The following is a 10,800-nucleotide window of genomic DNA, read 5'->3' on the forward strand; positions in this document are numbered from 1 at the left end:
CTCCACCATTGGAGCCAACAACAAAACCTACGCCCTCCCTACGGCATGTGCCGAGACTTCTACGATGTCCGTGGCGGAGGTTCGGCTGATCGGGCACTCCCAGTAATGGTGGGCAAACTAGCCAATCAGTCCTACCAATCCGGAGTTCAAGCTAGCCGGATTTGGGATGTCAATGTGGAAGTACAGGTTCACACTTCTGACATCCGTAGGCTGGACAGAATTCAGGACAATGCCTAACTCCAGACCGAGGCATTCCAAGCATAAATGATTGCAGCCCTCGCCAAATTAAGGGAACAACAAGCCGCCTTTGATAGGCGTCTAATGGAATTGAAGCAATCGGATGCGGAGTCAAGCTCCAAGCGCAACCAATGCGGGGTAGAGGATAACGATTTTTTACAGCAAGTTTGTTTAGTTCTTTGTAGTCGATGCACATGCGGAACGATCCGCCTTTCTTCTTTACAAATAGGACCGGTGCTCCCCAAGGTGAGAAAACTGGTCTAATGAATCCTTTTTGATGGAGTTCGTTAAGCTGGATGGAAAGTTCGTGCATCTCTGCTGGTGCTAGGCGATAAGGCGATTTCGCTACCGGGGTAGCCCCTGGAACTAAGTCGATTCTGAATTCGACTTGGCGTTGTGGTGGTAATCCCGGTAGTTCTTCTAGAAAGATATCGGGAAAGTCGCATACTTCAGGAATGCTCTTGATGTCTCTTAATTCATGACTCGTATCGACGATGTGCGCAATAAATGCATGACAGTCCTTCCGCAAACACTTTCGAGCTTGGATGCACGAAATGATGCGAAGGTTTGTACTTGATTTGTCGCCGTAAATCACTAATGTTTCGTCGTTAGGAAGACTAAGACGAACTGCTTTCTCAAAGCACATGATGTTGGCACGAAGAAGACTTAACCAATCCATGCTGACTATGACGTCGAAACTTTTAATTTGGACCGGCATGAGGTTGATTGGGAAAGAATGACCGTCTAAAGTTAACGTACAGTCCATTTATATGCAGTTAGTGTTTTCCGTTTTTCCATTTGCCATCTCTACAGTGAATGATTTTTCTAACTTGCTAGGTTTATGTTTAAGTAAGTGAATAAAGTTTTGACTCACGAAGCTTCTCTCCGCTCCACTATCGAATAATATGCATGCATATGAATTATCGAGAAGGAACGTACCAGCAACTACAGTCGGATCAGCTACGGCTTCATCGTGGCCTATAGCCAACACTCGTCCCACCCCACCGGTATTTGCTGCCTTTGGGCAGTTTCTATTGTAGTGGCCCACCTCGCCACAACCGTAGCAAGTTTGGCCTACACCCGCGCTGGGAACTTGAGTGATCGGCTTCGCGGGATCCTTGCAGAAACGGACAGTGTGTCCCTTTCTGTTGCAGTTGGAGCACTGCATTTCCCGACAAGGTCCATGATGGTGATAAGTGCATTTGGTGCACTTTGGAAGTTTACCCCCATAAGGATTTGTTGGTTAGGGATTTGTAGGAACGGTAGTAGGTACAGTAGCAGCATTCACTGAAACCAGTTGTTGTTTCTTCGCGGATTCTTGGGAAGACCCACCCTTCCCTTTATTCCATACTCTCTTCATGTTATTGTTGTTGTTGTTTCCCTTTTGTGGTTCTGGTGTAGAAACCGTTGAGTTCTGATGACCTCCGTAATCAACAAGAGATTGTGCCAGTTCCTTGGCACTTTCAAAAGTGTCAGGTTTTAAAGCTAACACGCTTGATCGAATTTGGGGCGACAGTCCCCAAATGTATCTCTCTGTTTTCTTGCTCTCAGGAGCAATCATATATGGGCAAAGGATTGCCAGATCGCAGAATCTGTTGGTATAAGTTGCTATGTCGGTATAAATCATTCCAAGAGTCCAGAGTTCGTGCTCGAGTTTTTGAATCTCTCCTCGTGGACAATATTCTCTCATCAGCATGATTTTTAAGCTCTCCCAGCTTATGGAGTTTGCCACTATCAGGGTAAGTACCTTAACGTAGCCATTCCACCAAGTTAAAGCCCTATCAGTAAGTGTAAAGGTTGCAAACTTGACTTTGTTGTGCTCGGGACATGAGCAGATTTCAAAGACTGATTCTGTCCTTTCGATCCACTGCCTCAGAGTCATCACACTACCAGTTCCATTAAACATCAGGGGTTTGGCATTAGTAAATTCCTTATAGGTGCATTCTCGGGATTGCCCATGACTCTCGCCATGGTTGGATGGGTGTGTGCCAGTTCCCGAGCCAGTAGTACTCGAGTTATTGATCTGTGACATGGCAGCTGCTACAGCTGCGGTGACTGCTGCCTGGAACATGACAGCATCAAATTGAGGAGGTGGAGGTGGTGGTGGTATAGGAGCTTCCCCACCGTTGTTTCGTCTTGGGTTCCTACGCAGAGGCATCCTTCAACTATAGGTTGAAAAGATAAAGATAAGAATTCCATAGCATAGAAACTGTATGTGTCTCATGAACTAAATTGCTATAGCCTAACAACAGATGATAGTACGAGTCTCAAAATAGAAGAATGAAAGTTATATGTAAGACTGAAAATATGAAACAAGCATTTGGTTTTTCCATAACTTTTTTAAGGATTGAATGAAATACCCCACGTAGTAATAATAGTGCCACTTATATTAATATAATAGTTGATACAATGATCACGAAAATTTGACCCCTATAAGGGTCTCCGGTTACAAAGTTTAAGAAATTTAAAAAACTTTTTGCCGAGGTCCTAACTTATAACAAAATTTGAGATTTTGGCAAGCACTACTTGTATGGAACCAAGAGTACTATATTCACCGATCACAAGAGCCTTCAACACATTTTTTATCAGAAGGAGCTCAACATGCGACAACGACGATGGGTCGAGATACTCAATGACTACGAATGTGAAATTCGTTATCATCCTGGCAAGGCCAACGTGGTAGCTGACGCCCTTAGTCGAAAAGAATACATTGGGCGGAGAGTCAAATCTCTGACTATGACTATCCATTCCCACTTATCCACACAAATTAAGGAGGCTCAACTGCAAGCATTACAACCTGAAAATGTGGCGGGTGAATCCCTGAGAGGAATGGAAAAGAATCTAGAAATCAAGGATGGCGGAGCGTATTATCTCATAGATCGAATCCGGACACCGAAACATGGTGGTTTCAGAGACGTAGTCATGACCGAAGCACACAACACGAGATATTCCGTTCACCCAGGTTCAGATAAAATGTATCTTGATCTTAAGAAACTATATTGGTGGCCTAACATGAAAGCAGAAATTGCTACCTTCGTAAGTAAATGCCTTACTTGCGCTAAGGTTAAGGTCGAGTATCAGAAACCGTCAGGATTACTGCAACAGCTGGAGATCCCGGAATGGAAATGGGAACAGATTACTATGGACTTCGTAACCAAGGTGCCCAAGACGACGGGCGGACTCGATACCATATGGGTCATCGTCGACAGATTGACCAAATCCGCGCATTTCCTACCAATCAAGGAGACTGACAAGATGGAAAAGCTTACAAGAACTTATTTAAGGGAAATAGTGTGACTGCATGGTGTTCCGATATCCATTATCTCCAATAGAGATAGTAGATTCACTTCAAGATTCTGGCAGTCACTACAAAGTTCCCTGGGGACTAGGCTAGACATGAGTACAGCCTACCACCCACAAACAGACGGGCAAAGTGAGAGAACAATACAAACTTTGGAAGATGTGTTGAGAGCCTGTGTGATTGACTTTGGAAAAGCATGGAATGTCCATTTACCCCTTGTCGAATTTTCATACAACAATAGTTATCATACAAGCATAAAGGCTGCTCCGTTTGAAGCCCTCTATGGTCGAAAGTGCAGGTACCCTCTGTGTTGGACGGAAGTTGGCGACACCCAGTTAGCTAAAGGACGAGTTCTTGAAAGCACTCTCACCGGTCCGGAAATCATACGAGAAACGACAGAGAAGATCGTTCAAATTCGTGAATGATTGAAAGCCTCTAGAGACCGACAGAAAAGCTACGCTGACCAAAGGAGGAAACCTTTGGAATTCCAGGTAGGAGACCATGTTTTATTAAAGGTCTCACCGTGGAAGGGCTTAATACGCTTTGAAAGCGTGGGAAACTAAATCCAAGATACGTAGGGCCTTTCGAGATTCTTGCTAGAATCAGCCCTGTGGCTTACAAGCTTAATCTACCGCGTGAACTTAGTAACATACATCCAACCTTCCATGTCTCGAACTTGAAAAAGTGTCTTTCCGATGAGACTCTTGTTATTCCACTCGACGAGATCGAGATCAACGAGAGCCTCAAATTTGTGGAAGAACCGGTAGAAATCATGGACCAAGAGGTCAAACAAACGAAACAAATTCGCATACCCATCGTGAAGGTTCGCTGGAACGCCAAGCGGGGACCTGGATTCACATGGGAACGCGAAGATCAGATGAAAGAAAAGTACCCTCATCTTTTTCTCTGATTCACTAGTATCTTTACTACTTTAAATTTTGGGACGAAATTCCCTCTAACGGGGGGATGATGTGACAACCCGATATTTCAACTCTATGTAATGACCTAAAAGTCAAGTGTTGTAACCACTTTTGTGATAATGAAATTAGCTTCGAAAATAAAATGTCCAAAAAGTTTCTATTTAATTATCTACTATGTTTGATGTCATTAAACCATGATTGTACGTAAAAAGAACGCCCAAATCCGACTTCGTATATTGAAGTTATGATTTTTACAAGTTCGGCTTAGCGACAGACAGCTAAAAACTCGAATCGGAGATCGAACGACTTTTGACCGGATTGCCCTAAACGAGAATCGAAGGTCTCGACAATGGTATTTCAACGGTAAAAAGTCTGGCAAAAACAGACGTCAGATAAAGAAGTTATGAATTTCTAACGAAATTCTCTTAACACGACCTTTTAAAAATAAATAATAAAAATAATTTCAAAATTTGCCGACGGAATCTAAACGAAAGTTGTAGAGCGTAGTCTCACCTACGCGTGGATATAAAGAACATCGAAAACGGAGTTCGTATGAAGAAGATATGAATTTTAGAAGTTTATTAAATAAATAAAATATAAATTTTATTATTTAATCTTGGTATTATCCGAAGGCGAGTCATCAGATAGGGCCGAGTTACGCCCAGCGTAAGCTCGTACGCCTAGCGTACTCAAGGCCTAGGCCTCGGATCGTCCACGTCTCGCCCTATGCGAAGCTAGCACCCGTCCCATCCGAACTCCGAGGCAGTCGAGGATCCGGTCATGCGTGACGCACGCGTACGCCCAGCGTACCGAGGCGGTTCCCACCCCCTATAAAAGGGATGCGAGGGTTCCGAAGAAAAGGGTCATTCTCTCCCATTTCTCTTGCGTTGTTGCCTCGTTTTCCGTGCCCGTGCTAACCCGAAGCCCCGGTCACTTTGCTTAAGTCCCGAAGGTCGTTTGTACTTCCGATATTCCCGAGAAAATCCGTTTTCCCGAGAAGAAATTCTGCCCGGTTTTCATCTCGCCTTTCTTCGATCTTTCAAGTGAGTTCATACCCCTTAATTAACCCTTTTAAATATTCTATAAATGCTTTTATATGCTTTCAGGGGGGGGGGGGGGAATACAAGTAAAACACCCGATTATTATCGTGTGTTATATAAAGTTTTATTATACATTTTTATTCAACATAATCATATGTGATTTATAAACTTTATAGGGAACTTTCGTATGTAAAATATATCACGATAACATTATATCTTTTGAAACGAAAAATGTTGTTATATAGGTATAGTTTAAACACTCTGTTTTAGATTGCATGTATATGTGTCCAACTTAGACACTATAAAAATCTATACTTTCATAACAAGGGATTCATTTTCTAGGGATTTCTAAACAAACGAGACACACTTTTAGAAAGCTATAATAGGTATAGTTTTACGAGAACATTACTAACTTTTACATACTAGAAACGCGATTTTCAAGAAGTCACTTTCACATACAAGAACAAACGAGCATTTTAACACGTAAATATGTTTTTATACTAAGTTTTGTGAGACATTAACTTCACGTACGTTCGAGTACACATTTCAAGTCCTGTATTATATACCAGAATCCCTTGGAGGGGGAGCGTGGTGTTTGTGTATAGATCTATACGGGCTTGACAACCCGCACCCTGACTGTTAGCTACAGTCCACCGTTTGGGGTGACAAACGTCAGAACATTCCAACGCCTGAAGAACGTTGTGTATAGGCAATCCGAGTCAATAGCATGGTTATAAAACTCACATGGGGTATTAAAAATACATTGATTTACGAGGTTTTTCAAACATATTGGATATTTTATACGTACATACATTTTCTAGAAACAAACATTAGTCTTGATAGAAGGCTACATTTATACTAGTAGAAAATATGGGATTTTCTAAGAACAAACAAACAAAAACAAAACATTTCATTTCATACAAACGTTGTCATTTAATACTTATGAAACTCACCAGCTTAAATGTTGATCTACTCTTTCTAAACTGCTTGTATGTCCCAGGGATTCAGTAATTACAGGTATCAAACAGCTTTTGAAGAAGGGACGCTGCGTCGTCAGTTTAACTTCATATTTTGGCATCATATTGTAATTGGTTTTGAACATGTACTTTTTAAACAATGTAAACTTTCAATTATATATATGATGGTTGTATTGCTTTCTTTACTATGTATTCATTTGTTATGCTACCACATGACGTCATCCGCCCCCGAACGTTTCCGTCGTTCTGGTTTGGGGGTGTGACATCTTCCTCCTTGGTGCTCCGCAAATCCCAAAACATCATTTACCTCTTATTTATCTCCTCAAGTAAGATCCAACCTCCAAAAGTCCCTGAAATATCACAAAAATGTGTGAATAAAATTGCCTCATGAAAAATCCCGAAAAACATGCAAAATGCATGAGTATAAGCCTATATGCAATGCACTTTCATGGAGTAAAACTACAAAATGGATGCATGAAATGCATCTAACAAGTTGTCTCTATTTTTTAGATTGTTCATGTAGTATTATTTCATCAAGTTTTCATCCATGTTACATATTAATTAACGTATTGCCATTTCTAAATATTATTTTGTGTTTTTTATTGGACCCACAAAGCTTACACTAACTTCGTCATTCTTTATTCAAGCAACCATCAACGACACCATATTCACCTCCAACAACCACTAACACTCATCACTGACACAAAATATAATAAAACTAAACCAAAATCAAACCTTAAGCATGAAATCCAAACCAAACTTGAAATTCAAACCTCAAAATCAACCTAATTTTTTTTTAAAAGTAAAGTTAGTATAGTCCTTTTTTATCTGTCAGTGACGAAAACCGCACTAGAAAATACCACAAAAATGGTACCCAAGAAAGATGAAAGATGTAAACGAAACACTAAAATTTCTCTAAACTACAATATTTATTCATGTATTTTTTATTCAAATGTTAGTAATTCATATTGATAATATTGACTAAAAAGATACCAATTAGGATTTCTTTTGTTATGCATAATCCAATTAAGTTTATATGATACATTTAGTAGGTATTTGTAATAGGTTAGAATCAGTTTTATAGCTTTTTATCTACATGGAAGCCAATTGGGATCCTACAGAGAAAAAAAAGTCAATTGCAAGAATAATCTCTATGTTATGTCACAACTCGCAAGTTTGATCCAAAAGTTTGATTTTGTAGTGAGTTTTGTCTAAATTTTAAATTTCTTTTATAAAGGCATATTTGCCCTTTTGTTATTTTACCTTTTTCAATATTTTGTATTACAGAAATAAAAAAAGAAAAAGAAAAAATACTCACCCTCTCTCTCTCTCTCTCTCTCTTCGGGTTTGTGTTTGATAAACAACAAAGAACATATTCATAGCTTCAAAAACACTCAAGAACATCTTCCTCCACCACCACCGTCTGCCACCTCCATCTCCACCAAAAAATCATCCTAAAAACAATAACCATACATAAAATATGGGTTTTTTTTAGTTCGCCCGCATCTGATGAATACATACACATAAAAATCAGATATGATGAACACACACACAATCAGATCAGATGAACACACACACATGAAATCTGATGAACACACACACAAAATTAGATAAACATATACACGAAATCTGAGGAACACACACCCTAACCAAACCAGAACCTCTTTCTCTCTCTCTCTCTCTCTCTCTCTGGCAAGTTTTTATTTCGAATCTAAAAAGACAGAAAAGGGTGGTCTGAACTCCGGTGACAAACAGACAGAAAATATACCAATCGATGAACATATCTAAAGCAGATCTGACAACAAAAAGAAGTTGGAACAGAAAATAAGCCTATCTACGTCACTCATTTCTCAGATCTACGCCGTCAGCCCCCTTTCTCAGATCTTACATTGACGTAGGAGAAGAAGGAACACCCTCAACCATCTTTGAGATCTGAACATTTGTTTTCTCGTTGTCACCCTTGATGTTCATCAGATCTAGAAGATGAAAACCCTAGTTTCGGATGAGAAAGGTGGCGACGCTAGGGTTTCGTAAAATTAGAAGGGCAACAAGGCGAAAGGAGAAGGAGAGAGACAATGTCGCCGGAAAAGGAGAGACACAATGTCGGTGGTGACGTTCTTATTTTTTCCGCGGAAACTGGTGACCAACGATGGTGTTCTTGAGTGTTTATATGAATATGTGTATGATTTAAATGTTAAAGTGTTTTGAATATATGTGGATGTAAGGGGGAGGGAGAGAGAGAGAGAGAGAGAGAGAGAGAGAGAGAGAGAAAGAAAGGTGGGTATTCATTTTTTGTTATTTCTATAATAAAAAAATGAAAAAAGAAAATAAAAAGGGCAAAAACGGCATTTAAAAAAAATTCAAAACAAACTGGAACAAACTCGCAACAAAATCAAACTTTTGGACCACTGACACGAGTCCAAATCTTTTTGGACCAAAATTGCGAGTTGTGACATACCACAATGACCATTCTTGCAGTTTTATCAAAAAATATCTTCTTAGGTTATAAGACTAGGGTTGTGGCCTCGACATTATTAAGGTGGTTTAGGTAAACGCCATCCCATACTTGCACCATGTCAAGATCGGCATCTCCCAACAGCACCAACTTGAAGATAAAAGAAAAAAAATACTTTTTTTATCCATTTCCAATAAAAAAAACTAGCCATTTTTAATCAAAAAATTATAATTATTAACCAATATAAATACTAACATCAACATCCATTTCCTACAACATTTTAACCTTCAAAATTTCAATTATTTCTCTCAAACCCTCCATACTCAAGCTTCAAATGTCTTCTGCAAGCAACTAAAAAACTAGAAGGAGAAACAAGAAAAAAAACTACAAACCCTTGTTCTCCAAACCCTTCATCACCCTGGTGGTACCAACCTCAATTGGATCGTCAAGTCTATTCACCAACAATGTTTCATTATGCCAAAATGGTCTATTTTATAATCCATCTGAACCAAAACTAATTCCCATCTTAATCCCTATCCGATTTTAATCCATTTGAGACAATTCAAAAAACTCAATTCCAATCTCAATCTAACCCCAACCTCAACCCTAAATCGGTTCATCAGCCGATTTTGATGGTCAACCTAACTGGAACAAAAAAAAGGCCCTAAATATATTGTGGACCTGGACGTATAGAAGAGACAAAAGACGTCGACATAATCATGAATTGACGTTTCAGAAGACCAAGTGGGATGATTCTTTATAAGAAAGTATGAAAATGTTTCATTGCCCAAATGAAGAAAGGCAACTATCGAACACACCATCAAATATACTTGAAGTGGAGGAACACCAACAAAAGTTTAATGGTTTTGTTTATCAACATGAAGCGACAATAACCGAGCTGTGAAAATGATGCAATCATTATAACCAAGACTTAAGAACTTTACCGAAAATGTAACACTCTAAAAATTTAAGCTAATTTAAACTTTTCAAAAACAATACGGTTTCGCAAAGTTATTACAAAAAGGTTTTCAATACAATTATTATCAGAGTCTTCCCAGAAACATATCATAAAACATAATCATGAGGACCGGTACGATCACGCCTTTGCCTTGCCACGGTCTCCTGAAGAACCTAAAAAACATTAAAACACAACTGTAAGCCCGAAAGCTTAGTGATATACCCCCAAAATACCAACCACATATACCATACACGCATAACATGTCATATCATAACAGAACACAGAACAGTCGTGCACTTCGGGTCTACTGTGTGACTGGTCCGCCGCACCGGCCAACAGTCCACCTGGTCCACCCTCCGAGTCTAGCCACATACATCGAGTCTACAATGTGATTGGTCCGCCCGCATCGGGCCTTCAATCCACCTGGTCCACTCTCTGAGTCTACAGTATGACTGGTCCGCCCGCACTGGGCCTTCAGTCGGCCTGGTCCACTCTCCGAGCCTCGGCACGTCTGGTCCGCCCTCTTGGGGCCTACAGCCTATCCGGACCGCTCGTTGGGCCTTCGGGATAACCGATCCGCCCTAGGTATGTTGGCCTACAGCACAAAGCAGGTCCCGCCTCAACCCAACCCCAGTCCAACATCCATGTGCACATAAACATTCAATCATATAGCATACCACATCCAATCAAATTGATCTAACAGATCACATAGCATAATAGGGATGAGCATACGACCCATGGGACCGGACGGGACCGGAAAAAAACCGGGACCGGACCCGGACTGAACCGGATTATCATATTAATGGGCCAGTTTTCGGGTTTGGTTTTTATCAATAATCGGGTTTCGGGTTTGGACCGGACCGTACCCGAATTAAAGGATTTAACCCGGACCGGACCGGAAAACCAAAAATT

This window comes from Lactuca serriola, chromosome 1 (assembly GCF_051521515.1).
Source record: "Lactuca serriola cultivar US96UC23 chromosome 1, Lser_US96UC23_V15, whole genome shotgun sequence".
NCBI lineage: Eukaryota > Viridiplantae > Streptophyta > Magnoliopsida > Asterales > Asteraceae > Lactuca > Lactuca serriola.